Source organism: Suricata suricatta, chromosome 10, assembly GCF_006229205.1.
Source record: "Suricata suricatta isolate VVHF042 chromosome 10, meerkat_22Aug2017_6uvM2_HiC, whole genome shotgun sequence".
Classification (NCBI taxonomy): Eukaryota; Metazoa; Chordata; class Mammalia; order Carnivora; family Herpestidae; genus Suricata; species Suricata suricatta.
In genome coordinates this window covers 103,506,001-103,533,603 of record NC_043709.1, presented here as the reverse complement: position 1 = coordinate 103,533,603, position 27,603 = coordinate 103,506,001, and the positions used below count along the sequence as shown (strand labels likewise).

Genomic DNA, 27,603 nt, shown 5'->3' with positions numbered 1-27,603 from the left:
TGGGTGAGACATTTAACCTATCTGAGCTTCAGTTCTTTCCTATTAAATTAAGAATATTTCTCAAGCCTACACAGGGTTCTTCTGAGGGTCAAATGAAACCATGCATATGAAAGCACTCCAAAATTGTAAGCCAAGCAACTGAACAGATCAAATAGTATTATTCTCATTTAAAAACGAGGAAACTGAGGCCACCCAGTACTAGAGAGTAGGTCTTCAGACTCTCTAGCCAGTGGTCTTCCTCTCATGTGATGCTGTGTCTCTAAGGTCTCAGGGCACTTGGGAGGGGGAAGATCCAGTTTGGCTTCTGTGACCTAGGAAGACTCTTTGGAGTGAAGGTCACACACCAGAGGCCAGGAGGTCAATGTGACCACAGATGTGTTTTATTTGGCAGGCATAACTGTTTAAAAAAATCTTTTTTGAGCCAATACTTATGAAGCATTAGGCTTCAGCCCAAATCCATATTTCCAGAAGTGCTCATGACAGTGGGTAGACATTCTGTCATGGTGCTAATCTGCTGCAGCTGTACCTTTAGGGTGTTCTTGAGGATGTCACAGACCCCTTCATCCCCCAATGTTTCTCCAACCTGAAGACCAAGTGTCAGAAGCTATTTATCATTATTCTTGCATTGACATTTTTCTGTAACACTGGAGATGAGCATACATCTATGGGAATACAAATCCTTTCTCTGCACCAGGCCTGCCTACCTTTCTCTCCTGGTTTAGGTAGACATTTGAGTTTGCAACCTCTGACCTGAAGGCCAACAGGAATCCCAGGAGGTAAGGAGACAGGGCTGTGCCAGCAGCAAAGTGAGACTGGGAAAAGGGCATGGCTAGGTGGAGACTCTGAAGAAGCAGCCTGACTGGAACGAGGGGGTGTGAGGATGAGGACAGGGAGGGGTAGAGGACTAGGAAGAAGTTTGGATCAAGAAATGAGGCTGCCTTAAGGAGGAAAGATCTTGAGTGGTGATGGTGACAGCAGGACACAGGGGACCAGAGGACAGGACAGGGTAATACTGCCTTTGGGTACAGAGGAAATGGAGATGCTGATGACTGAAAATTAGAAAAAAATACCTTGCAAACTCATTTATTCAATAAAACTTTTGTGAACACTCCTTGTGTCCCAGGCATTGGAAATACAACAGGGAATTAAGCAAGACAAAAAAAATTCCCTGCTGTCATTGGATATACACTCAAGTTGGGAGAAATCTTGCCACAAACCTCCTGATAATGATTCTGCCCATTAAGTGTGTTGGGGCAAGGGAAGACAGACAAGGGGCAGAGATGATGCTCTTTTCCCAGAGGACTGTTGAACAGGGAGAAGGAAAAGGTAATGTGGGTTAAAAATGATCTGCCTACCATTGCTCAGCCGATGAAAGCACAAAGCAACTCAATACCCCACTCGTTAATCTTCTAAGACACTGGATGAACCTCAGAATTACAGCAGAGACAGTGGGTCCTGTCATTCCTTTGACCTATTTTTCCAGGCTTCTCACATTGTGTGATTGATCACATATATATTCCCCCACACAAGTGCTCTCTTCTGTTCACTCACTCTCTGGCTTGTGTATGCATGCACGCGTGCGTGCACACACACACGCACACACACACACTTACCCTGAAGCTTTTTCAAAAGGGGTCACCTTGACAACAAGACAGTATTATGGATGGAGTACTCTGCATTTGACCAAAGCGGGAAACACACAGGCATGGCTTCCAGCACCTCATGATAATTCTTTCGTTTCCATTGCAGAGGAGACAGAAAAACTAATTACTAGGGCAAATGAGGAAAATGGCCAAGTATTTCCATGTAAAGTGAAAGCATGATAAAGGCTTTCTTCCACTGAGGAGCAGCCAAGGGCAACACAAAGAGGAGAAATGTTTGTAATATTTCTGCCTGTAAGTACGCAACTACTAACTGCATCCACCATGAGTTCTTTTATGACCACTCTACTTGTTTTGCTCACTAGCCTCTGGCAATCACTGCAGAGCTGAGAAGGGGAAGTAGAGAAGGAGCAATTGGTGCAAGCTGGTGAGGTGGAGGAAGGGAACATGAATTGGGCAGATGTAGCAAGGGAAGAGGATGCATTCCCTTAATATTTCCTACGTACCTGAAAATGTGCTGGCCACTAGGGCTACTGGTGTGATCCACAGAGTGGGCAGGGGTGGTCAAGACCTGGAATATCTAAAATGCCAGCCTGATGGAGAGGCTGCTAAGGAAGACAGAAAAGCTTAAAGAAGAAGTTGGGGCAGGATATGGAAGACGAAGAGGAGGTCCTGCAGATGAGTAAGCAGGAATGTGACTTGGAAGAAAGACTACAGAGGCAAATACAGGACAGTTTGACTCAGCCGAGAGAAGGTGTGTGTATGTGTGTGTGTGGTGGAGTGATGGGCAAGGGGAGAGGGAAAGCATGATGTGATACAATGGACAGGCTTGCAGCTGAGATCACTTGGATTTGAATCTAGTTCTGCATGACCTTGGGCAAGTTACTTAATTCTACATTTTTGTGTTCTCATTCTTAAAACTGAGGGGAGGGTAATAATATTTACCTCCAAGCATTTTTGTGAGGACAAAAGGACATGGTCTACGTGAAAGTACACTGCAAGTGCACCAGCAGGACACAGTGAGTCTACAACAAATGCTGTCCTTCTTACTGTGCCCCTTGACACGTGGGAGGGGTTAGGCCTCTTGGTCCATGTGCAAGTCAGAAAGAAAGCTGCAGCAAGCCTTCAAGGAAACGCCTCTCCTCTTCCCATCCCCATCACTTCCCATTGCTAGGAGAGACACAGCCTAGACTGGCTATGTGAACTCTAGTATTATTTATGAAATCTTTGAAATTCCCTCAAGGATAATTCCATTTGGGTTAAGATTTACATTCCTAGTAACCTCTTGTTCAAATGCAAATGTAATCCTTGGGGCTACTCTCACGTCCACTCAAACACCCAAGATGGTAGATGGTAGGATGAGGGGATATTCACTGTGGAAATCCAGGCCTCTTGAGACCTTCTCACAAAGGGAGGAGAATTTCAGAACAGGAGCCACTGACTGAGTGAAACAGGCAGCCTGGGTGAGGGCTCCAAATGGGGGCTCTGGGCTGCCAGGGGTCAGCAGGGAGAGGAAGGAAAATGGCCAAAAGAGAGGTGAAAGAAGAGGGAAAGCAGAGGCCAATGTGGCCTACTTGAGAAAGTATTTCATTCCTTTTGCTAACATCCATCAGCACCTCTATGTGGAAAGATCAATATCAGAATCTTAGCGGACAGAGAATGAACCCAGCTCTAATTCTGGCCTCCAAGACCTTATAGAATGTCTTATCCATTCCAGTCAGCTTGGGGACTCAGACCTGAGTGTCCAGCCTATAAATGGTATCGACATTGCAGCCCTGCCTTTTATTCCGAGTCCAGGTCAGTCACTGCATTTTGACTACTTCAATAAAGTTGCAGATATATTCTCACGTATCAAAGATCCCACCAGATTTCCAAAATTCAATCCAAATTCTTCTTCAACCTTCTTACCTGTCAAGATTGCTCAGTATCACTGACTTCAAGAAGGACATTATTACACATTTATCTATCTATCTATCTATCTATCTATCTATCTATCTATCTATCTATCTATTTTTGAGAGAGAACATGTGAGCAGGGGAGGGGCAGAGAGGTAGAGGAGAGTTAGAAGGAAAGTGAGAATCTTAAGCAGGAGGAAACCAATGTGGGGCTCCGTCTCACAACTGTGAGATCAGGACCTGAGCCAAAAGCAAGAGTTGGATGCTTAACCAACTAAGCCACCCAGGTACCCCCCTCCTTTTCTTAATAGGAAAAATTAGCACAACCACTACCCATCTTTAACTCCAATGAGAAAAGCAATAATGGAGGGGACCCTGGCAGTCCATCAGGCAGTACAGACGTAGTTTCATTGCTTCTTGAAAGATGACAGATCAAGAGAAGCAGAGAGTTATCTTCCCAAGCTATTTGTGTTTCATGTAATAATGTCCTAATGATTCAATTAGCATTGATTCTTCAGCAGCAACAATATTTTCTGACTGATCCAGCAATTTAGTGCTCACGGTTGATTGATACAATTCCTATGAGTAATAAAGCAGTTTGAAAGAAATTTGTTTAATTCTTCACAAATCACTTTTTAAAACCTTTTAATTTTAACTTGATCTCCATTTTCTACTTTTTTGCCCACCCCTGGAGGTCACAAGGGCCTTTATTCTGAGTCTCCTGCTGGGCATCCCTGCTGCATTGGTCATCACGTGGCCAGGTCCTCCCTGCCCCTTGTCTCGGCATCTTCAGCCTTCGCCGGCCCCCACAGATGCTTGGTGGCTGCAGCCAGAGGAACAGATGGGGCACAATTGCTGAGCCTCAGTGAATGGTACCCAGCACACAGCCGCTGTGGAAACGGCCCAGGCGAGAACCACTGAAGCAGGCTTTCTGAAAAGCTGCCCTGGTAACACTGCTAAAATTGGAAACGAGGCAGGGTGTGTAGGGGGGCAGAGTGGGAGGCTGGTGGGAGAGAAGAAGGACGATCAAAAACAGAGAAGGGAACTAAAACAGACTATTAGAATAAAATCTCTTACCAGTTAAAAACTGGGCTTCCCAGGAAAGAAGCTGAAACACTGTGGCTTGTGAGCAAAATCCCAGGAAGGGAAGCCTTTGTGACCTCAGGGATGGGGCAAAAGGGCCAAGAGTCTGCAGGATACTCATCCTGACACTGTTTCCAAGCCCACCACCTTCTCCCAGCTGTGGCTCCCACCAAGAGCCTTTCCAGGATGAAATATGGAGGGTGGGGGGAGGGGTGGGGGAGGAAAGCCCCAGGGGATGAGTGAGGTGCTGTTGTCCCAACCCCTGCTGTTTGTTCCTCTAGGCAACCAACACACCACATGACAGTCAATGGCCTGTGGATGGAGCCAAACTGGGTGCTCTGCAGGCAACTCCCCTTCAAATGGTTCTGCCGCCATTTCTATGCCAGCTCTAGTGTCTAATCTTGACTCTTTCTATGGCCACTTTCTCCTTGCCTGTCATATTTTTCCAGTCAGTGATTATAACAGAACTGGAAGTACTAACAATAACTTGTAACAAGTCGAGAACTTCTATGTGACAGTCATGACACATATTATTTCATGTAATCCTCTTAACAACCTTCTGGAACAAGCATTATCTCCACTTTGCAGGTGAGGAAATTAAGGTTTAGGGTAGTTAAGCAATTTGATCAAAGCCATTTAATAAGCTGAGGAATGAAGCTAGTCAAAATGAAAACCCTTGACCTTTAAAACCAGAGTTAGAGGCTCCAGAATCTCTCTACATCATCAACTGCCATATTTCAGCCATAGCCAGGGAGAGCTCCTCCTAACTTCAGCTCTTCTTCTCCACTTCCTGCAAGTATAACCCTCGTATTCTGCTTCTCAATGAAAAAGATGAACAAAATCTCTTTAAAGACTCCCTTGAGGGGGAGTGGCTCCACCCGTAACCATGTGACTCTTGGTTTTGGCTCAGGTCATGATCTCATGGTTCCTGAGACTGAGCCCTCTGTCAGGCTCCATGCTGACAGTGCGGAGCCTGCTTGGAATTCTCTCTCATGCACTCTCTCTACCCTTCCCCTGCTTGCTCACTCTCCCTCTCTCAAAATAAATAAATTTAAAACAAAAAAGACTCCTTTTGGACATAGTAACCTTCCACACAAAGGACCAAGTAATCTAAATCCCCTCCCCTCCCCTTCTTCCCCCAGGGCGCTTTATGGACCCATCCCAAGCCCATTCCACATTAACTGGACCCTTCAAGGTCCCAGCAGGACTACCTGTTGATTCTGACTCACGAGGCAGGGAGGCAGGCTGACTGATCCCCTTCCAATTTTTCTCTAAGGTTCAGAGTGATTTTAGTGGAATTCCTATTGTACCTCTCCATTTCCCAAACCCTTCACCCTTCACCACCCTTCACCAGCCAGAGAATGTATTATGAGAAGCTTCTGAGTCTGACAGAAATCAGTTTCAAGGCAAGAATGCTCAAGTCTTTCAAAATTCAGTAAAAGTGTATCTTTGCTCCAGTGCCACTATTTCTAAAGGAAGATAGTGTCAAAATCAACTAATTACTTAGTTACTCCTTTGCAGGAAATACTTCTTAGTTTATATACACATCATGCTTCCTATCAATATTGGTTATTCTGAAAAGAAATGCTTCTTCTGCATAATATTTTCCCAGTTTCATGTGCATGAGCCTTGGTCCCAAACCTGATTCTGTTGGTTTTGATGATAAAGACTAGAACGAAGAGTCTCTGCAAGCAGCAGTATCGTTTGGCGTTTAAATAAACATACAAAAAAGAACACAAGGACAGTAGCAGCAGTCAAAACTGCATTTATTAATTTTAGGTTTTCAATATTAAAACCAATCACTGTCACTTTTATACTCCTTAAAATTATTTGTAATAAGCATGTAAGAGAAAACCTTGGGAGGGCAAAGGGAAACAGTGTAGGTTTTAATTTAGACTGACAGAAAATTGGTTAATTAATGTTTTATCAAAGAATGCCCCTTCCTGAAGTTTTGCTTAGCAGTAAAAACAGTGCTGTTAGCTAACACTGGTTTCTTGAAACCTAGATATAAAAATGAAGAATAAGGCAAGTGAGATTAAAAGCATTGTCTGTACCCAGTCCTTCCTTAGGTCACATCTTCATAAGGCAACATCATTAAAAGTGAGGTTCCACCGAAGGCAGGAAGACCTGTCTTTTCTTTCCAGTTAGAAATGTCTCAAAAGAGGTCAACCATTGGCCACTGGGAATTGAATGATCAATGTCTTCTTAGAGATTCAACACAACCCTCTGAAGTATTTCCATATCTGAAATGTGTCTTTCAAGAAGTCAGGTGGCCAAGCTTATACAACTGAGTTCATCGTTTCTATCAAATAATAATAACTGAAATCAGCATATATGTTCCATTGGGTCATTTTGGTTTCTTTTTCCTCAGCTCTGTCAAACATCAGGTAATCTTATGGGTCTTGATGGAGAGGTACAGAATGCTTGTCTGATGATGTCATCCAAACGAGATGGACAAAGTGAACCCATACCATCATCCCTCGAGCAATGGAGACCATAGAGAGAAGCAGAAAGGAAGAGAGTTTCCAAATTATAGAAGGTAGCTTTTTGCCTTAATGTACAAAATAAAAGCCTGATCTAGAAAGCTACACTTTCACTGATTCCATACACTGGAGTTAAGATTCCCCTGAGGCCACCATGTGGTGGGGTCTTGTCTGCCCAGGCCAGTTCACTACTGGATTTGCCATATGCCCCACACCACCAGTAAGCAGATAAACCAAAATATTGACATATTAACACAGCAAGACTCAGATGTGGTTATCCACCAAAACTCAAACCAGAAGAACAAGAGAATCCCAAGGCACTGTACTATTCTCATGGTGTTGGGCAGTTAGAATCAGAAAACACCCTGGAGACTAACTTCAAGATTCCAGGGAAGGGAGGATGTTCTGAGTGTCTAGACGCTTCACAGCAAGTGGACACCTCTGGTTGTAGGGATGAAGATATAGGAGCCTAGTGTAGGCAGGGCCCTGTTCCCCCTCATCTCTCAGGAAAACAACTTTGGTTCAACTATCAGCTCTGCTCAGGTTGCTGGGCACACTCAAGATTCAAAGGATGTGGTTACCATGGTAACTGCCTTTGTGATGAAATCTAACTTTGTGTCTGATCCCTTGTACATTGCTGGGGTGTGGCTGGGAGAACTGTATGTAATGTAACTCAGAAAAAACTGAGGACTGAAACTAGCCCAGAAGTACTGAGGTAAGCCCAAGAACAAAAGAAACACCTTTGGCTAACACACAGAAAAGGAGAACATTAACTTTCCATTTTCTATTAAAGTCCCATAAATTAGTTTTTTAAACAGAAATTGACTACTCCCTTCTTCTGTAGTTCTTGTCTTTTCCAATGGATCACTCATTAAATTCATATTGGTGTTAACGTATTGCTGAAAGAGCCCCCTACTTAAAGGCAAGGGTTTCTTCCACAGCCAGTTAAGTACAATCTGACCGGGAAAATCACAGAATAGCTTACTAAGGCTTTGCTACTGGATGGGTGGACCACGAATTAGCCACATTGACATGACCTGGGAGCTTGTTGGAACTGGCCACAACCCAACCCTGCTGTATCAGAATCTACATTTTACAAAGATCTCCAGACAACTCATATGCAAATTTAAGTATGAGCCACACTGATCCTGACCCAAGGAACACTGGATTCTTCTCTGAAAACCCTTAGGGCTGGGCTGGAATGGAACCTATACTACTGACAGTGTGTCTTTGGTATAGCAGGCTAAACTCTGAGGGCATACTGCCTGGCTAGACTCTGAGGGCATACTGCCTGATCTCCAACCCTCGCTTCAGAAGCAAATGTTTGTGAGCAAATTTATTAACTTTTCAGTGCCTGAAAGTTCTCACCTGTAAAACAAGGACATTAGTACCTACTTTATCAGGTCTTGTGAGCACCAAATAAGTTCATTATGCATAACAGAACAGTGCCAGGCCCATAAATAAGCACTACATATGGTAAGCAGATAGACAGTACCACGGGCGTTAACTGGAACCAAGGAATGGAAACTAGCAGTGACTTCTACATCTCCTATGCACCTAACTGCCTCCATCCAGCCTGATAGAGACAAGTCGTTTTTCATCATTTTATTTCTTTATCCCCTCCCTAACCCCAACTAACATGGCCATGCTTTACACCCTACTCCTGAGGCACCATATAGATAGAGTTTGAAGAGTACTACACTTTACCTGGTCACAGCCCTAAGTTAACCCCCATCTCCCCCATCTAGTAGGAGCATCATACAGGCAGCAGGTAGGGAAGATGGCCCCTCCAGGGACTGCATGATCTCCTACGAAAATAACAACAACAACAACAAAACCCCCCAAAACAAAACAAAATAACCCCCAAAACAAAAAAACTCTTCAAAATAAGCCAGCAATTTGAACATATCTAACCGATGATTTTCTGGGTGAAACAATTAGCCCTGGGTTGCTCTAGCCCTTGGCATCTACATCCCACAATGTCAGGATTGGTACAGTGCCCAGCTGCTGAGCTGGGTGTGAAGGGGAGAAAATCCATGCTGGATCCAGGCCGAATGGCTTTCCTGACTTGGTAGCTCCAGATGTTAACTTGTCACTGTAGAGCAACTGAGTTAATTAGGAATTTCTGTGGAGTCAGAATTCTGAGCAGTAGGGAAGAAATAGAAAATAAGAATGCAAGAATGGCTACCCTGTACCATTTCCTCTCCACATCCTCCTTTGAGACAGGCTTGGAGAGATGGGGAGAGCACCAGGCCTTCAGATAATCAACTGTTGAGACAGCTGACAATGAATGTTTGGAATATTCAAGAATAATGTTGTCATAATTCTTCTCCAGAAGAGAGTTGGCTTGCCTCAGTCCCGTGAAGACCACATACAGGTCCATAACAAGGGATACTAAGGAAGCACCTTAACAAGGACTTCAGTCATAGCATGATGTCAAAGCATCCATGACAGCATTTATGATTCCTACCAGAATCTCTTTTCTCTTCCACTGCCTTGCCTGAACCAAAGCTCCTGGGAGGGATTTTTCTCTCACTGTCCTCCACCTCTTGCCAATCTACACTTTCTGTTACTTTTAATTGAAATAGTTATGCTATGTAGGTCAGCTCATTTAAAATTCTCAAGGGCAGACCACTGCATTACAAGCAGGATAGGGCATACAAAGTTGTTCTCTAAACTGGATTTCATGCATTAAAACACACACACACACACACACACACACACACACACAATTTCTGTGAAAACCACCAACACAAAGGCTGAGATAGGCACTAAAGATTTCATGTCCATAATCCAGCCACTAGTCAACTACCAAGCTCATTGTCGGAGAATTGGCCACCTTAAGTGAATGGCACTATATGCTGAGAAGCGCATACCCAACTGCCTATCTTTAACACATTTGCAAATGGATTCTCAGATGCCTATGCTACTTTTCGAGGCAAACACAGTTGATCCTATTGTCCTCTCTAAGCAGAGTGCATGGCAACCAACTTGACCACAGCTCCACTGTTCCTCTCAAGAACAGGCAATAAGTTGGCCATCGTGTTTATATTTTGCATGCCAAGAACACACATGTGTTCATTGACACAAAATACTCATAATTTAACGGATGCCAGAAAAGACCAATGTGGAAAGAACACTCCTTAGCATCGGTTTTCAGAATTCCCATCTTTTCCAAAAGTAAAAGAGACCAACAGATGCTTCCAGATAATTGGCTTGTTTGATAGGACTACATTGTCCAACCAGCAGAATTCTCTTTGCCAGGGACACTTTCTGAGCTGTGAAAGGGATTCTTAGTTCATCTGTGCTCAAACAGTTAAAGGAAGAACTAATAAAAAGCCAAAGTAGGAAGCACTGAAATAATGCCAGATTGTATTAAACCAGATGGGAAGTATAGGAGGTGGGAGTGGGGATAATCATGTCCAAATGACCTTTGATGACATCGCTATTCATCTCCTTGAATCTGAACCCAGATCCAACTTGATGTGCAGGTGGAGTAGATTAAAGTCAAGCAACAGAATCTTTGAAAACACACTTTTGTTGAAAGGATTCTTTTAGGGTTTGAGGCTAGTTTGAAGAGGAGTACTCTTATCCCATCCCCCAGCCCCCATGGTAGAGGGGAGCACTGAAGATGGAGCCCTATTCTTACAGCAAGCCTTTACTCCTTCCTGCCAGCAGACTCTTTCACACAATGATTAGAGTGAACAGTGAGACACCAAAAACCTTTTCAAGTCAAAGTATCTGTTTCCAGCCTCCTTGCATAAGGCCTAAAAGAGTCAACCACCTGTATGTCAGAATCAAGTCATGGGCAAAGGTTTTTTATTATTATTTTTTAATGTTTACTTATTTTTGAGAGACAGAGACAGAGCACAAGTAGGGGAGGGGTAGACAGAGAGACAGACACACATACAGAATCTGAAGCAGCCTTCAGGTTCTGAGCTGTCAGCACAGAGCCTCACATGGGGCTCAAACCTACGAACTATGAGATCATGACCTGAGCTGAAGCTAGACACTCAACTGATTGAGCCACCCAGGCACACCATGGGCAAAGATTTTAATGATACCAACTGCTACAGTGCTAGGAAACAGCCTGTTCACTTTCTCACAATTTCTGGATCCAAAATAAAAATTAAAAATTCCCTACGCTGAATCCCTTAGGTTTTAGAATGCTGAATAATCTTAAATGAGTTCTCATAATGTACAGTGACCAAAAAAGAGTACTATCTCCTACATTTAATAGAAGATACACCATGGTGAGCCCAGCACCCACCACAAGGCCTGACATATACTGTGTGCTCAACACATACTTGCTTCGTGCATGGGTGAAAGAATAACATTGATTCATGACTTTAATTCAATGGAATTTTAAATTACCACCAGATGGGTGACATGGGCATAGTGACAGATCTTTAAGACCACTGCGACTCAAAATGGCAGGGTCACAAATTGTTAGTGGTCCATGACAAGACAAGGAGCTAGTTGACTCACTTTCAAAATGTGAAGCTTCCTACATCAAGAAAATATTGATATAAAAAAAGTTGATAGCAATGAGCATACCTAGGGTCCAAATCTTGGTTTTTAGATATTCTCCAATGAAAGAAACCAGGGCTCCTTGGAGAAGTGTTTGATTCCAGAGTTGGGGAAGGATAAATTTAAGATGATCTTGGAGCATCTTGTGGTCCAAAAGCAAGAAAATGCTTGAGGACTGAGGGCATGTTGAAGGATTTAGGAGCTGACACAGAAGAGTTCTCTATGGCCAAAGCTAGATCAATTTCAACAATAAAATAAATATGCATAGTATTAGGTTATAATCCATAGAATAAACTAAACATGATAGTGACATAAATTAATAATTGAATAAAGAAATAGGAAAGAAGAGATAGCTCTTCCTAATTAATAGAAGAAGTAATAAATGTAGAGAGAAAGAAGACAATAGAAAAATGAGGCTAATACCACAGTAATAAATGTTGCAGGCAAGATCTGCTATATATGCTAAAATTATAAGCAAAAGTTTGAGAAGCAACAAAATTTGAATAGTTTCAAAATATCTCCCCTAGGTTATTGATTAATTAGAAATGGGGAAATAGCAGCTTTATGGTGGAGAAACTCCACACACATCACCTTCACCAAGTGATGAAGGTGAGGGTCAATAGCACCAGTAAAAAGACATTCTAATGTCTTTTGCCCCTATTATGATAGAATGTAAAGGGCACATTACTTGTGTGATATTCAGAAGTGTTGCATGTATTCAGTATGCAAAATGCATTATGTCAAATCATGGGGAAACAGACAAACCCAGATTAAGAAGCATTCTCCAAGATAACTGCTCCGTACTCTTCAAAAGTGTCAAAGTCATGAAAAAAAAAACAAAAACAGGCAAGACCTAGGGACAAGCACATATTGGTAGAAAACTCAGGAGACTTTCTGAGTAAATGCCAGGTGGGATCCTGTATTTGATGTTGGACCAGAAACAAAGCATAGGTGGAAAAACAGGTGAAATCAAAAGTAAATCTGAAGTTTACTTGAAAGTATTGCACTAATGGCAATTTCTTAGCTTTAATCATTATATTACAGTGATACAAGATATAAATATAAGAGGAAGCTGGGTGAAGGGTCAATGCACACTCTCTGTACTATTTTTCAACTTTTATGTAAGCCTAAAATTATTTCAATGAAAAAATGTAAAAAGAAGAGAAAAAAAAGTCAGGTCAACTAAGCAGTGTTTATAGACGTAGTTGATTCACATTCTGCTGCAAGCTCTGATCTCACCATGGATTGGTAACTGGTCTACCAGCTGGGGCCCACATTTTGAGTAGTACTCTACTAAATTGTTTGCAATTTGCCAGAAATTGAGGAGTCAAAACACCCTGTTGTTCATGCATAATGAGTATCATTAGGTCCTATGTTCAAGCTTTGTACTCAGTAGGTATGTGTCGATCACAAAATAGGAAATCAGGAGATGATGGTTCTGATTCTGCTCTGATTTTAAAAACAAAATAAAAAGCAAAAACAAAATAGCCCCATGTGTGACTCTAGGTAGATCACTTGTTGACACTAACCTCGGTTTTCTTAATTAATTTGATTGGGAAAATAACATGTGCCCCATCATCTTTATAAGGGTTGGTGGCAGGAGGGGTGCAGTTTGGGGCTGAAATGAGATAAACTGAAAAGAAGGGTTTGAAAATCATAAAAGCACCATTCAACTGTAACCCTATCTTACCAGTCACATATTTAAATGCCTCCCTTTTCATTATTTTCAGGAATAGTGGCTTATAAATTGGTTACCAAATTCACCCATTCAACTTTAGAAATTATTTCATATTTGCTGAGGACCTACTATGTTTTACACATTGGCTGAGATCCTATAGTAAATATGACAATGAATTCCACATGGACCGTGGCTCCAATGAGTTTCCAGCCTCAGGAAGGAGGATGACATACATGTAATAAATTACAACACCAACCAAGAAGTGGAAATTGTCAGCTGCCAGGCAGGAACCCCACACAGATACGGAAAAGTAAAAGAACTTAAGCAGCTGCTTTTTTCCTTTGTGACCACACAGTTCCTTTGTGTTCAGCTGTACAAATTGTTTCCAAAAACTAATTCCACATGGTAAATAAATAATTACCAGATTGATAAAGGGAAAAGAGATAAGGCTTTTGGAGTCAGAAGCCTGTGTTCCAATAACAGGCAGCACTTATTAACTGCGGATCTTTGGGCAAGGTCCTGAACCTCAGTTCCTTCCTCTGCAAAATGGGGATAATAATGCTACCTAGGTCACAGAACCATTCTGAAGATTAAAGGAGTTTTACAAATCAAGCACTCAAACAAGTACTTAGCACAAATTAGCACTACACAAGAGTTAGTCATTTCTTGTCTTGAGGATGTGTTTATGGCTTTGTGACTGGCAGTGGGGAAAAATACTCCACTAAATCAAAAGTGAAAACTCTAGTTGCAAAGTCTTCTTCGCTCCAGAAAAGCATAAGTCCCCTTGAGCAATCAGGAGAAAAAGGGCAAATCAGTAGCACACAGACTCATTGGTTCCTGAGGCCAGGATGGGTGCTGTGTTACTTTACTCACTACTCCCATCTGCTCCTCTCTTAACCTTTGGGACACTTTAGGTCATACCCTCAGCTCTCAAGTCTTCAGAGTCACAGACACACACGTAATTTCTTCTTGGGGACTGTGTTTTCAGGCTCTTACCTCACCCCCCCACCCCCCGCCTCTGCTTAAGCATTCCGTTCCTCCTTGTCTGGCACACAGGAAAGCCACGGTGAAAGAGTCCCCTGCCTTGCCCTCGGCATGCCCTCAGGTTTTGGCTTGTACATATTTCTGACACGCAGGGGTGCACTGTGCTTTCCCCACAATGTCCATTCATCCACAATCTGGACACGTTCAAGGCCCAGCCTGGGATTGACTGGTGGAGAGGCCCACAGTCCCTTGCTTCCTGCTACAGCATCTCCAGCCCACAGCAGCGGGAAACCATTCAGACAAATAACAAGGAAGTGCCAAACCCACAATGTGAACCATATTTCTCCAGGCCTCCTCCTCCTTCTCCTCCACTATCCATTCTCATTTGTCCTTGTAACACAGGGCAATCACATTCTCCACTTACATCAAAGTTCTCCAACTCAATGCTGAAACACACATGTGCACACACACGCATGCACGGTATCCTTCCTCCACATGTGATTTCTCCACATGGCAATCACAGTCATCTTATTATAACACAGAACATGTTGCTCTCTAGCTCAACACTTCCAATGTCTCTGTCTCATTCCAAGTAAGAGGTAAAGTCCTTACCATGGCCTATAAGGCCCTGCTCCATCTGGCTTCTGGTGAGCCCTCTGCCCCACCCTCAACCAGAGCTCCTCCTAGCTCGGGCCACTCCACATGTGCTGGCCTCTTTGCCCTGCCCTGAGCACACCTGGCTGCTTTCACCTCTGAACATCTGCTCTTCCAATTCCCTCTGCCTGGAATGCTTTTCTCCCAAATGTCCACCTGGCTAGTTCCCTCAAACATCCCCTTAGAAAGCCTTTCCTAATCATTTTATTAATAATGTAAACCTCCACCCACATCCATTCCTCCATTTTCCTGTTTTACTTTTCTGCATAGCACTTGTCACCATCCAATATCATATGTGGTTTACTTATTATTTTATTTAATGTCTCTCCCTACTAAGACCTAAGCTACCCGTGGGCAGGTAGAGCTGTTTTATTTACTGCTAACTCTCTGGCATCTAGAACAGGTACTCAATACTAACACTTATTGAATAAAGGAAAGAAATAGTTTAAAAATCTACATGCATATATATATATATAAACACATATACATCTATTCCTATACATGCATAGGATAGCTACTACTTATTGAGCGCCAACTACCTCCAGGCAGTGGATGAGATCTCCATGAAGTACATGCACTTTCCATGAGTATCTGATTAATCCTTTCAATGAGCCTGCAAGAAAAAATATGCTGATGCACATTATAAAGATGAGGAAACTGAACTTGCCTAAGTGGGTCAGGAAGGAAAAGACAAAGCTGGATTTGCCCTTCAGAAACTCCAAATCCCATACTCCTTCCCCCAGTCAACACTGTGTCTCGTTCTCATGCCCTTCACAACTCTTGCCTGTTAAGGATAATTGGCCAGTACATCAATTGTCTTTCCTACCAGATTGAGCCTCCTGGAGGTCATGGGAGCATCTTCCTTGTCTCTGTTTTTCCAGGACCTACATGTACTGTATAGTTCTTGGCACATAGTCAGTCTTAATTACTCACTGTTAGAAATGCTAATTTTCCTCTTTCCTTGGCAACTAGTGCATGTCTGACTTGAGTCAGATGGGAGAGAAGCATCCTGCTGCATTTATCCTCAAGAAGGAAGAAACCAGAGACAGGCAAAGTACAGCACTGCTCACCCCGGGCACCCACGGTCCCCTCACCCAGGGGATCTTTCTGACACAGAGACAAAGGTAGAAGATGGAATGAGTGTAGCTGAAGGAGAGCTGAAAACTCACCTGGAAAGGCTCAAAATATTGACTGTGCTTCCATCCTTTCCAATCTCCCTTACCTCCACACTCCATAACTGAGTCCCTGCATCTTTACACATGGATGTCAACTCGATTCTTAGGAAATGGAAACTCAGACTTAACTCCTATGTTGTTTTATCATTACTCCGAGCTAAGGCAGAGTGGTAAGAACACAAGGTCCACTTTCCCAGCTCAGGCTGGGAGAGGGGAGTAGCATTCCCCTCTACAGAATGTGTTCATATCATGGACTTTGGAGTGGGGCAGACTTGAGTTGAAGCCCTGGGCAAGTAAGTTAACTCCTAAGCTTCTATTTCCTATGTAAGACACAGATTGAGCAGCACCTACTTTATGGAGGTGTTGTATCAGTTAGAAGAGTTTATATATGTCAAGTGTTTAATACAGCACTTGATATACAGTAAGTGCTCACTAAGTATGTAAAAAAGTCTGACCTGAATATTACAAGAGAGAAGAGTTCCCTGTGTAAGAGGTTGGAAAGCCATCTTGGGGCCAGGGACTGAGATGCTGCAAGCCACCTGAGCTCTGAAGCTAAATGCAATCCTAAGTGTCATTTACACACTATTCAAATGTATCCTGGCAGCTCTTCCTCTATTGCTTCTGCATCCAGAGAGCAACCTGCCACATTGGACAGATGACCCAGAACAAAGAGCCTGGGAAGAGACTGCATCAAGGATCACCACCAGATCAGAGTAGTTGTTTGACACCTAAGGGAACTTAAACTCAGGTTTAAAAAAATAACCACTGTATTTCATCAAATTGAAGAAGACACAGATTGTAAGATATAGCCATTATTTTACAGACTGATAAGAAAGAAAAAATGCTGCTCACTAAATCACAACACACCATCTAGTGTAAAATGCACCCCAATTTTAGAGGAATTGAAATTTAAGGGGAATATACTCAACTGAATCAATGAAATACAGTATATCAAATCAGAAACAAATTGACACTTAATGTGTCTTGTCAGGTAGGAGTGATACCTGATATTAGATAACCTTTGGTTTCTCCTGCCTAGTCAGTACATTGTCTGCTGACCTTAAATGGAAAGCTGGATAAAGATGCCTCATGGATTCTTTAGGAAAAAAAGAGAAAGGTGTTTTGGAAGTGTAGTGGCTCTATAAGCTAAGCATATCCAGGGACTTCGTGCAGTCTTCTGTAACCCTTACAACAGCACAGCAATGCTGTCTTCATTTTACAGATTCAGGAAGGTTGAGTAACTTGCCAAAGGTTAGTTAAAAGTGGAACTGGAATTCAAACTTAGGTCCATCTGACTCCAAAGCCCCAGATGCACATCACCAAACGTACATTGCCTGCCTGGGAGATTCCTTTAGCTGGACAGTCTCTAATTCACACAGAGAGTCTGAAATGCTAATGTCCTCAGGGAAAACTGATACAAAAGTATTAGAATCATTTTTCTAGAAAGTTGGTCTTAGAAGGAAAAGGGGCTCTGGAAGGAGACCCTGGACAAAGTCAGGGAGAAAGAATTTCAGAGAGGAGGGTTATTAGCTAAAAAGAGGAGGCCAGGACACAGAGAAAAACACAGTGGCCCACCCAGAAGTTTTGGAGTGAACGCTTAGCTAGGATCACCTCCCTACACACAGCCACAGTGTCAGTGCAACAACAATATGTGCAATTAGGCCCAGAACAGCTTTATGTTTAAGCATTAGGCAAGTTTAGTACCTTCCACATGGTCAGGGATCCAGTTGCTGCTGTTCAGATTAACTGCTTACAGGATGCCTTCCTTAGAAAAGAATTTGCACTACCATAGGCTGTTTTTCAAGAGCCCTCCTAATGCCAATAGAATACTTGAAGCTCTTGCTGAAAAAACAACAGGGAGAGAGCCTGAGAACTAAAGGGAGATGGGAGTCAAACTCCATGTGTTTAATAGCTGCTAACGACCCAAGCACAATGAAGGACAAGTTCCCAGCCTGCTGGCTTCCATTTTGAGTCCCCTTGGAGGAAGCAACGACACTGGGTAATTATTAACAGTAGCAAGCCAGGTTTTAACCATACTGCATGCTATGGTGACAAATTGTAATTTTAAAACGTGAGATATTGAGAGGAAATCCAGATATCTATATGGGGCTTGAAAGATTTGTGTGGAAATTCTGTGATTGACAGGTGGTCTTTAAATATAGGTGGCTCTAGAATACTGATATCTTCCAGAGAGAAAGACAAGAATGAATGTAGAGTTCAAAGACATGGCCTCCATCTTAGACCTATGTGTTGTGTGACCTTAGCCAAGACATTTAACCTCCAAGTCTGAGTTTCCTCCAACATACAATTACGGCCATCAGTAGCAGTCCTGCCCACTGTAAGAGCTAGCTTTTCCGTGTCAAATGAGATCACACCAGTGGAAGGATGCTGTAAACTATGAAGAGAAACACAAATAACAGCTAATTTAATTAATTTTGAAAGGTCTTACTACCCCTCTAGGAAGAAAACCCTTTGTGTGTGTCTGTGTGTGAGAGAGAGAGAGAGAGAGAGAGAGAGACAGAGACAGAGAGAGACAGAGACACAGAGACACAGGGAGAGAGATACATACCTGGGGATTTAGCTTCTCTAAGAAGCAGCAGGGATTTAGTAAGTAACTAGATATTGTCACCTCCTTCTCCTAGTACTGGGGAAGTAAATGGCATTCTTCTCTCTGAGGCCAATCTTTCAACGTGTTTAATGATAGGGAAGTAAGATGTACACAGCCTTGTGAAAGTTGTGAAAGATGATTCATATGCAGATGACGTGGTGATTGCTCTTATATGGTTGCCATGCTCTCTAGGGCTTCACCCATGTCCAACTTGATTGGCATTTCATTCTCAAGAAGACCACAATGTTCAGAAAGCGAAATGGTGGTTGCCTACTGCCCTAAAACAGCCTCTCTTTCCAGATGTTAAGCCTTAACACAGTCTCTGTTGCACTGGGGAAGAAGAAATAGTGACAGAAACCTAATTACCCACAATCTGAAAATTCTTCAGAGGACATTTCCTGTACCCCAACCCCTCCCCCACCTTACTAGAGTCTTCTTGCTCAGGTTCCGGTGGTGATGTTTGTTTGGCAATTTCATTTACAGAAACCCAGGTTCCTGTAAGACTTAGTTCCAGATAGGTGAGAACTTCCCATTTTATCTCTAGATTTTTCATGTAAATTCCACCTTGATAACCAGATTTCTTCCTGTTCAGTTCTTGTTATTTAGGCTGCTGTTATTTGTATCCTATAAAGATAGCATTTGAATTATTGCTCTCCTTTCTGCCTAGTTTCTGCCTTTTAAAGAAGATATTAGAATATAATCTAGCAGGCAAGGCAGGAATGTAGTCTTTATAATTCTCTTTGTGCAACACAACATAAGTGCTGAATAAATGCTTTTTAATGATGCAGCAGCTGAAAGGGTTCCACATATCATCTTATTCATATTGAAGATATCCTGGTGAAGTGAGCAGTGTCTCACAGATGCAGAAACAAAAAGCAGAAAGGTGAGGTGACTTGTACGAGAACAGAAAGCAAATCAGAAAGGGAGGCTTGACAATCTTCACATTCTTCAGTTTGGAGTGCTATTGGTTATTCACTCATTCTAAAAAGCCACAACCTTAAACATAAAAGTTCTTCATTCCTACAAAATTTGGGTGTGATAAAAAGCACTTGATAAATTGTGTAAGAAGAAAAATAGCCCTAACAGTTGGCTCAAATACAAATTGTCCCTTTCAAACAAACCTCAGAAAAATCACTCTGTAAGCAAAAATACATTTTCATACCCATGTGCCAACAACAGCAATGGCATAGTGTGGTGTTTACATGTGACCTCCCATCTCAGGACCCCAAGGTGCTTTACAATTTAATTATCTCTGACACTTTTCTATTTGCTCATACAAAGGAAGCCAAGTTGCCTTTTCTTCATCAGGAAATTGATGGCAAGTTATGCTATTGCCCAAGATCCCAAAGTGAGCCAACAAAAGATCTCGACCTCCAAAGTCACCTTTTAATATAAGACTCTATCCTTCCCTTCACATTAAAATACAGTGTAACTGGCCATTCTTGCTACTGCCATGAGGTATTAGAACAGGTGTCTGGGAAGTTGAGAGCTCATGGTGAAGGGAAAATGGGAAAGGGAAGGTAATACATTCTGTTTTAGACTTAAGTCTAAGAGAATGCTTGGATAACCAAGTTTACATGCTTAGCCAGGTGGATTAGAGATGCAGGAAAGAGTTCCAGAATAAAGACAAAGATGTGTGACTCATGCACATACTTAATAGTAGGAGATTGGAAATCCTACTTTTTTATACAGGTCTCTTAAGTCCAACCATGTTTATTAAAATAAAAATTCCATTTCCACAAGTTCTGAACATCATGGTGAAGTAGAATTACAAAGTAGAACTAACCAGGAGCATGGGGTTAGTTGCAAGAATCAACCAGAAGGCAGAAGGTTCAGTTTATAAAATCCAACAAGCAAGGCCAGCCGGCAATTAATTCTCACCTCTCCACCTGTCATGGTCCCTACCATTTGTAAGAAACATCTCAGATATTACATTCAAATTGCTTTTCTCCTGATATCTCCAAACAGAAGTATTCTCTCCCTTCTTTAAACTCCCAGAGGATTTTATATGTACATCTTTTATGGGATACATCAGATTCTGAATGGAGTTGTAGATATATGTAAAGTAACCCAGAATTACCTATATATAGTTGTTTATTCAACAGTGATTTATTGAGTTCTTGCCATAGACTTTAAACTCTTAATATATGTAAATATCTCAAGGGATGGAACCACAATTTATTCATTTTTTTTACCCAAATGGCACCTAGTACAGAGCAGGCCCTTGTTAATATATGTGGGATAGAATTGAATTAAAAAAACATCCATAGTGCTGGAAAAGCAACTCAGTAAGAGGCAGAATAATGGAGGAGTTCAGGCTGTGAATCTTGGAGTCAGAGAAGCCTGAGATCAAACCCTAGATTAGTAAATTCTTAGTTTTGTGACCTTGGATAAGTTACTGAACCTCAGTTTCTTTATTTGTGAACTAGGAGCAGCAATACTGACCTCCCAGAGTCAATGCAAAGATTAAACATGATGATGTATGTAAAGCAGTTGGCACAGTACTCAGCAAAGTAAATGCCCACTAACAGGTGTTATTGTTGCCATTATCCTTCCCGCATAATTGAACATGTAGATGGTAGGGTGATCCACTACGGAAAGGATGGTGAATGTTCAATCAGAAAGAACTGCCCTACTGGCACACCTAATTGACAGCTCCCAGGGTCCTCATTTGAAATGGCAAGGTCAGGGTCTTTTCTTAGAGTCAGAAGTCACTGCTAGGCACGAGTATTCTTTCCAACATAGCAATTCAACACAGCAGTGGTTATCCTTTATTATAATGGGTACATGTGCTGTACTTTCCAACACCTTAGGAATGCCCCAAAGAAATAAACCTCAGCAACTTGTCAGGCTTGGCTGCTTCATTTCCCTTTTCCCCGAAATCCCAAGCTGAAAACAGAGGCTCAAACCCTTGTGCTATAAGGGACTCATTCTACATATAGTTTCTCCTTGGAGGAGTAACCCTCCAATAAAACATCCTAATATGGACAACACCATCTAATACACTAAGAGTCTTACAAAGCCAGGCAGGACATCCCTGGCCTTGGCCAATTTAAGAATTTAAAAAGTTGTTCATCAATGTTTCTGTGCATATGCATTCCATTACATAAGGGCCATGACAATTCAGATCCCAGTGTCCAGGGTCCATTAAAAAGCAAATGTCTCCTTTAAACTGAGAGATAGTGCATTTCTCCTTCATCCTTATTCTCACTGGTACCTCCCTCCGTTCAACTCCTTTGCAGGTTCATTTCCAATAGGTTTATGTAACAGAACAGCTGAGTGATATATCAAAGGGGCTCTGGGTGTGGTGGCTGCTGAGATGGCATTTCATTTGCAGCCTTCCAGTGAATGAGAAAGCACTCCTCACTTGAGAGCTGCCTGCCACTCAGGACAAGCTAATTGTACCATAAGTTCAGACTGTTTGCTTTTTTCAGGGCATGGGTCCAGAAGCAAGTTGGCCTAACACTTAATCACAGGGTGGCCCTTTATTGCATGAGATGTGCACTACAGTATGCCACAGATGATCCATCCCCAAATACATTTGTGCCGACAGTCAAGTCTGTGTGAAGACTTGGGCCCTGGAATATTAATATTTATATTGTTGTTTTCTTCCTATAAGATATTTTTTTCATCCGTGTCATTTAATCCTCAAAACAACTCCATGAAAACATCATTACTGTTTTCGTTATTACCACCATTCATCCCCATTTGTAAACTGAAGAAGTCAGGGGCGGGGGCGGGGGGGGGTGCTGTGTGTTAGTCGCTGAGTGTAGTGTCCAAGATCCAAAGCCGGTCGATGGCAGATCTGGGACTCTGACTCCATATTTCTGACCCAAATCCTATATTTTTCTTGATACAAACTTTCTGAAGACTAACACCACCCTAGGAATGGTAGGGTATATGGAAGGACCATTATTTCACTGATTTATTCACTATTCCAATTTATAATTGGACATGGGAAGAGCCCCATCACTTTTTTAAATAACCCTTATTTTTTACTTCTGATTTCAAAATGTTTATTGTAGACCATTGGTAAGAATCATTAATATTCAGAAAATGAAATAAATCATTTGCAATTTCACTTCCTGAAATGCATTAACACTAATGTACACCCTATTAGACTTTCCAGGATATAGTATATCCTATCTATACCTACATGCGATATAGAGTTTATGTGTTATGACAGTGAGATATTTATGAATAATATTCTATATATTTCCATTTAGTTATCCATTCACCTCTTCCCAGGCCATTAAAATCCTCCATATGATCATCTGAAGAGCTACATGGTGTTCCATCACATGAATGCACCCTAACATAGTCAGCCAGTCCCCTAGAGATTGAGGAATAATAAAGAGAAATTCAATTATATCAGGTTTGACTCTATTATGAGCAAGACTACAGTGAAATACTTGGAAATAGTTTTTGTGTATTTCTGATAATTTCCATAGGATAAAAGCTTACAGAATTCTTGAGCCAAAAGGAATAAAGATTTTAAGGCTTTGAACAAACCACCTCCAAAGTGACTGTAACCATTTCCACTGCCCAGCAACTCTGTCTCCAAAGCATATCCCATTTGTTCCAAGGGAAAATCATGTCCCTCTATCCTGCCTCACTGCTGGTACCTGGAATCAGCCTCTATCCCTCCCAACTGTCTCTCAAACCCACTCCCAAGTCCATTTGCCAATCTAGTCATCTGCCTACTAGTCATGATCTAGCCCCTGCCTACCCCTCTATCCTCCTTACCCATCACCATCCTGGTCATTCACTATGTGCTAGCCTACTCTTCTGTTTCTGACACACACCAAGTTTGTTCTGCCTCCTTTGTACTTGCTGTTCTCTCTCCCAGAAGGCTCTTCCTCTCCTTCTTGGCAAACCTAGCTTCTATTTGTTATCCAGTCCCAGAGGGGTCTTCCCTGGCCACCAAATTAAAATAACTCCCTCTCTATATCATGATATCCCATCATTTTGCTTCTCTTAGATTCCTTACTCATATGAGATACATTACTCATATTAATGAAGATCTTATTGATTTGCCTACTACTATATTTTCTGTCTCCTCTCACTCCCCTCCCCCTACATGTACAGAAAAATGTAAATTCTTATGCCCATCAGGGTGCCTGAGAATCATATATTCTCAGTAAATACTTGTTGAGTAAATGAATACACAGAATAGAGTCATTTTAGTGCTGCCCGAACCAAACATAATATGAGGGCTATATCTAATGTAAGACATATCATCTAGTGCCTTCCAGAACACAGGGGGGAAAGGCAAGAGATACCATAAACCACAGCAAGTCAAGACTAGTGGGTAAATGAAGACCCTAAAGCTCAGGATGTGATGCCTTGCCTGCATCAGACAGACCCAGCAGAATCTAACCAGGCATCAGAAGGAGGCTCTTTTGCATTAGAAAACAAAGATCTATATTCTTTAAAACTAATCTTAAAAAAAAAAAAGAAAATTTACCATAAGAAGTTACAACATAAGGAAAACACCCGAAAGTGTCTTCTCTCATATTATAGAGATATTTAAATTGTCCAGGTTAATAAGATACAGATAGGGCAATATAACTGTTTTTCACAATTTGAAGACCTCACATATTATTAAAAACAAAAACATAAAAAGTATATGTGTCAAATCTCTAGATTACAATAGCAGCCACAGACATACATGTGAGACCCTCACCCACATTAGCACTGCTGTACTCCTGGGTGGGTAGAGGTGATGCTTTACCAACTGCCTACCGATGAGCCCCCACAAGAGATCCAGCACTGCACCTGACATGTCTGACATGTGCTTTTTACACAGTGTCCACAGTTGCCCACAGCACTGTTTGAGAACCAGGGTGCCCAGATTCCCAGTCCTTTCCACAAGCTTGTGCTGATTCTGGATGCAAGAAGCAAAGAGCCATTTCCTTCCACCTCTGAAGAGCAGAAACCCTTTCTACAGGTGAGAACAGCCTTCCCTGTATGATTCCCCTGTTAGGGAAATGTCTGCAGTTTATCCAACATCAGAGTCCTCTTCAAGGACAGCCACTCTCTTGGGCTCCCTTTGGCCCTGGATCAACAGGCCACACAGCACGTGTTTCCTCTCTCTCCCAGGGCCCTGACTGAGACAGTGCCTCAGATACAATAAAGCCCATGGTATGTGTGAAAGAAAATGTTTCCGGGGTTTCAGGTGCCCCAAAGAGAAACCTTCACAGTCATTTTAAAAGATTAGTTTCCTTCTCTAATCTGAATCATCAGGAAGGGATAAAGCCAAGCCAACTTCAGGGGAAAAGGCTGGAGCTCTCCCTCTGAAAGTCTGATGGAAACACTGGCATGAGATGTGTCTGACCACTTCCATGACCTGAGACCACTCATGACATGACTAGACATGAGATGTATTTGACTGCTCTAGAGAGTGGCACAATCCTTGAAAAGACTTGATTCTGTATATATTTTTTTCAATAAATTAATAATAACAAAATGCTTAGTTCCTTGTTGGCCAGATAAAATGCAAGACAGGTGTTTCCTGAGTTGAGTAAGAAGAACTATTTGTTGGTCTCTCTGCCTCAGCTAGGCCCTTTGAGGGGAGATCAAATGGGGGCAAATGAGAGGGAAGAGCTTCTTCTTACATCACTCCAAAAAAGAAAAGGAGAGTGAGGCCAGAGGCACATGGAAACCATAAAGGTCAAGGACAATGTGGAAAGTAAAGTAGTTCTATGGACTCTTTCCCAAATTCTCTGCATAGCCGACCAACGCACAAGGGCACTCTTCTAGAGGAGAAGTATCCAAAACCACAGTGCTCCTGGCAATCACAAAGGGCACGGCACAGCAGTTTTAGAAACAAGACTCTACCAGGCTGACTTTTAAAACAAAGAGTCAGACACATATTTGCAGGATTGGTTCAATCTGGCACAGGTTTAAACTCAACCTTTCCTCCCATATGTCAAGCACACAAATGCACATCACCAGCTTTAAGACTGACAGCTTCCCTCCCGTGCCGAGTGTCTTGTTTTACTTGAAAGGCATTTCCCAGACTGAAATATTGAGACATATATAACTCATACAATGACGCTCAGGCTGCTAGATACTGAATAGTCAACCTATGGTCAGCAGCCACTGGAGGATTAAAAACCAAACTGAAATGATCAGATTCCTGTATGTGCAACCTACAGCTGATATGAGGACCTCTCTGCCCTTATCGTTTTTGTGTGTGTTGTAACAAAACAGATCTTCTTAAATATATTTCACCTATTGCAGTAGCTTGGACATCAAATGTTTCCCAGAGTGAAATTAAATATAGCATTTTATTTGGAACAAGCCAGCCTAACTCAATTTTCCCTCCCAGCATTGCCACATAGAGACCTTCTATTTGGCAGCTGAGAGATGTGCTCAGCTCTGAGATGGACTTAGAACTTCTTTCCACAGTCTTGACAATCCATCTGTTTCCTCTGCCCTTCTTCAAGAGCTTTAGAAGTCATAAAGGGGGCAGTTTGGCCCTCTGCCCCCAGGCCCTGTCTTTAGGGGAAAACACACCTCCCTTCCCAGCAGAACCTCTCCAGACTCCTTGTGACCACAATACTGCACCACTGGAAATTTAACTTCCTAGAAAAGGAAAATGAGTTTGCCATGGAGCAGTCTGCCCTCGATGGAGGGAGTGGCTCCCATCTGGAATGTTGTTGCATGTCATTTCGCATTGTTGATGTTTACCCTAATCAGAAGAACCAAGCAGACTGGGAATCTCACAGTGGATAAATATTACTGCACACCCATTGAGGGTTGTGCATCAGGAACCAGAAGGTTATGGGGAAGCAAAGGCTGTCAGAGCAGGTGGGGGAAGGGGGAACCTCGAGAGCCCAAAACCAATGTGCTCACTTTACAGATGCAGCAACTAGACCCAGAAAGGACCTGGTGCTCCCAGGGTCATAGCACTGGGCAGCAGCCACAGTGATTTCCTAAATCTTAGGTCAAGGCTTTCCCATCCCCCTCTGGGAAGTTTAGAGGAAGACAGTACCAAGTCAATGCCTCTAACAAGTGCGTCATAACTGGGGGCTTACAGTGATTCTTCCTTTTTCCCAGGGGTCTGAGAGGGTACCTGGAATCTCTTTAATTCCTGAAACAGACCTCAAACAAGGAAACTGGAGCTCAGAATCAGGCCCAAGGTCACGAAGATCCTGAACATCACAACTGCAACATGAATCCAGTGTGTTTTTGACTCCAAACCCAACTGTGCTGTGTTGCCTCACAGCCTTATCGCTAAACGGAGCCATCTCTAAGAAGGGTGCAGTAAACCAGAGCAAGTCCAAATGAAAACCCAGGTTGCAAAGAATCTATCAAGTAGGATCCAAAGTGTGTGTGTATGTGTGTGTGTGTGTGTGTGTGTACACATGCACACATACCCATTTACACACATGCAAGCAGAACACATCTAAATACCAAGTGCTGATTTTAAAATTTTCTTCTTTATAAATTTCTATTTTTCCAAAACATTAAAATAAACAGTTCTTATTAATCTGAAACTAACTTTTTAAAACTGTGGTTAAATACACATAAAATTTAGCATCTTGACCATTTCTCTTTTTTTTAGTTTATTTATTTATTTTGAGAGAGAGAGAGCAGGAGGGACAGAGAGGGGGAGAGAGAGAGAGGGAGAGAGAGAGAGAGAGAGAGAATCCCAAGCAGGCTCCACACCATCAGCACAGAGCCTGACGTGGGACTCAAACTCATGAACCATGAGATCATGACTTGAGTCAAAACCAAGAGTCAGATGCTTAGCCAAATGAGCCAACCAGGCACTGCCACCTTGACCATTCCCAAGTGTACAGTCCAGAAGATTAAAGTACATTCACATTAGCATGCAACCATCACCACCACCATCCATCTCTAGAATACTTTTCATCTGGCAAAACAGAAACTGTTTCTGTACC

General features: G+C 42.3%; 1 protein-coding gene and 3 long non-coding RNA genes across 6 annotated transcripts in view; 1 reads left to right on the top strand and 3 right to left on the bottom strand.

The window, feature by feature from the left end:
* The window catches only part of CACNA1C (calcium voltage-gated channel subunit alpha1 C), a 721,004-nt gene that overhangs the window by 459,691 nt on the left and 233,710 nt on the right, over positions 1-27,603 (bottom strand). The window lies entirely within an intron of this gene.
* On the bottom strand, positions 4,125-4,781 carry LOC115303402. 2 transcript variants are annotated; one of them, XR_003914028.1, is made up of 2 exons: positions 4,574-4,781; positions 4,125-4,499 (listed from the first exon to the last, which is right to left on the bottom strand). It is a non-coding gene; the product is annotated as an uncharacterized LOC115303402 (long non-coding RNA). The 2 variants fall into 2 exon arrangements; XR_003914029.1 differs by having other exon boundaries at positions 4,125-4,452.
* Positions 6,320-18,754, bottom strand: LOC115303403. Of its 2 annotated transcripts, XR_003914031.1 has the most exons (4): positions 18,653-18,754; positions 15,448-15,521; positions 11,620-11,824; positions 6,320-7,058 (listed from the first exon to the last, which is right to left on the bottom strand). It is a non-coding gene; the product is annotated as an uncharacterized LOC115303403 (long non-coding RNA). The 2 variants fall into 2 exon arrangements; XR_003914030.1 differs by lacking the exon at positions 11,620-11,824.
* Positions 7,690-27,171, top strand: LOC115303404. The gene is made up of 3 exons (XR_003914032.1): positions 7,690-7,777; positions 24,501-24,641; positions 26,756-27,171. It is a non-coding gene; the product is annotated as an uncharacterized LOC115303404 (long non-coding RNA).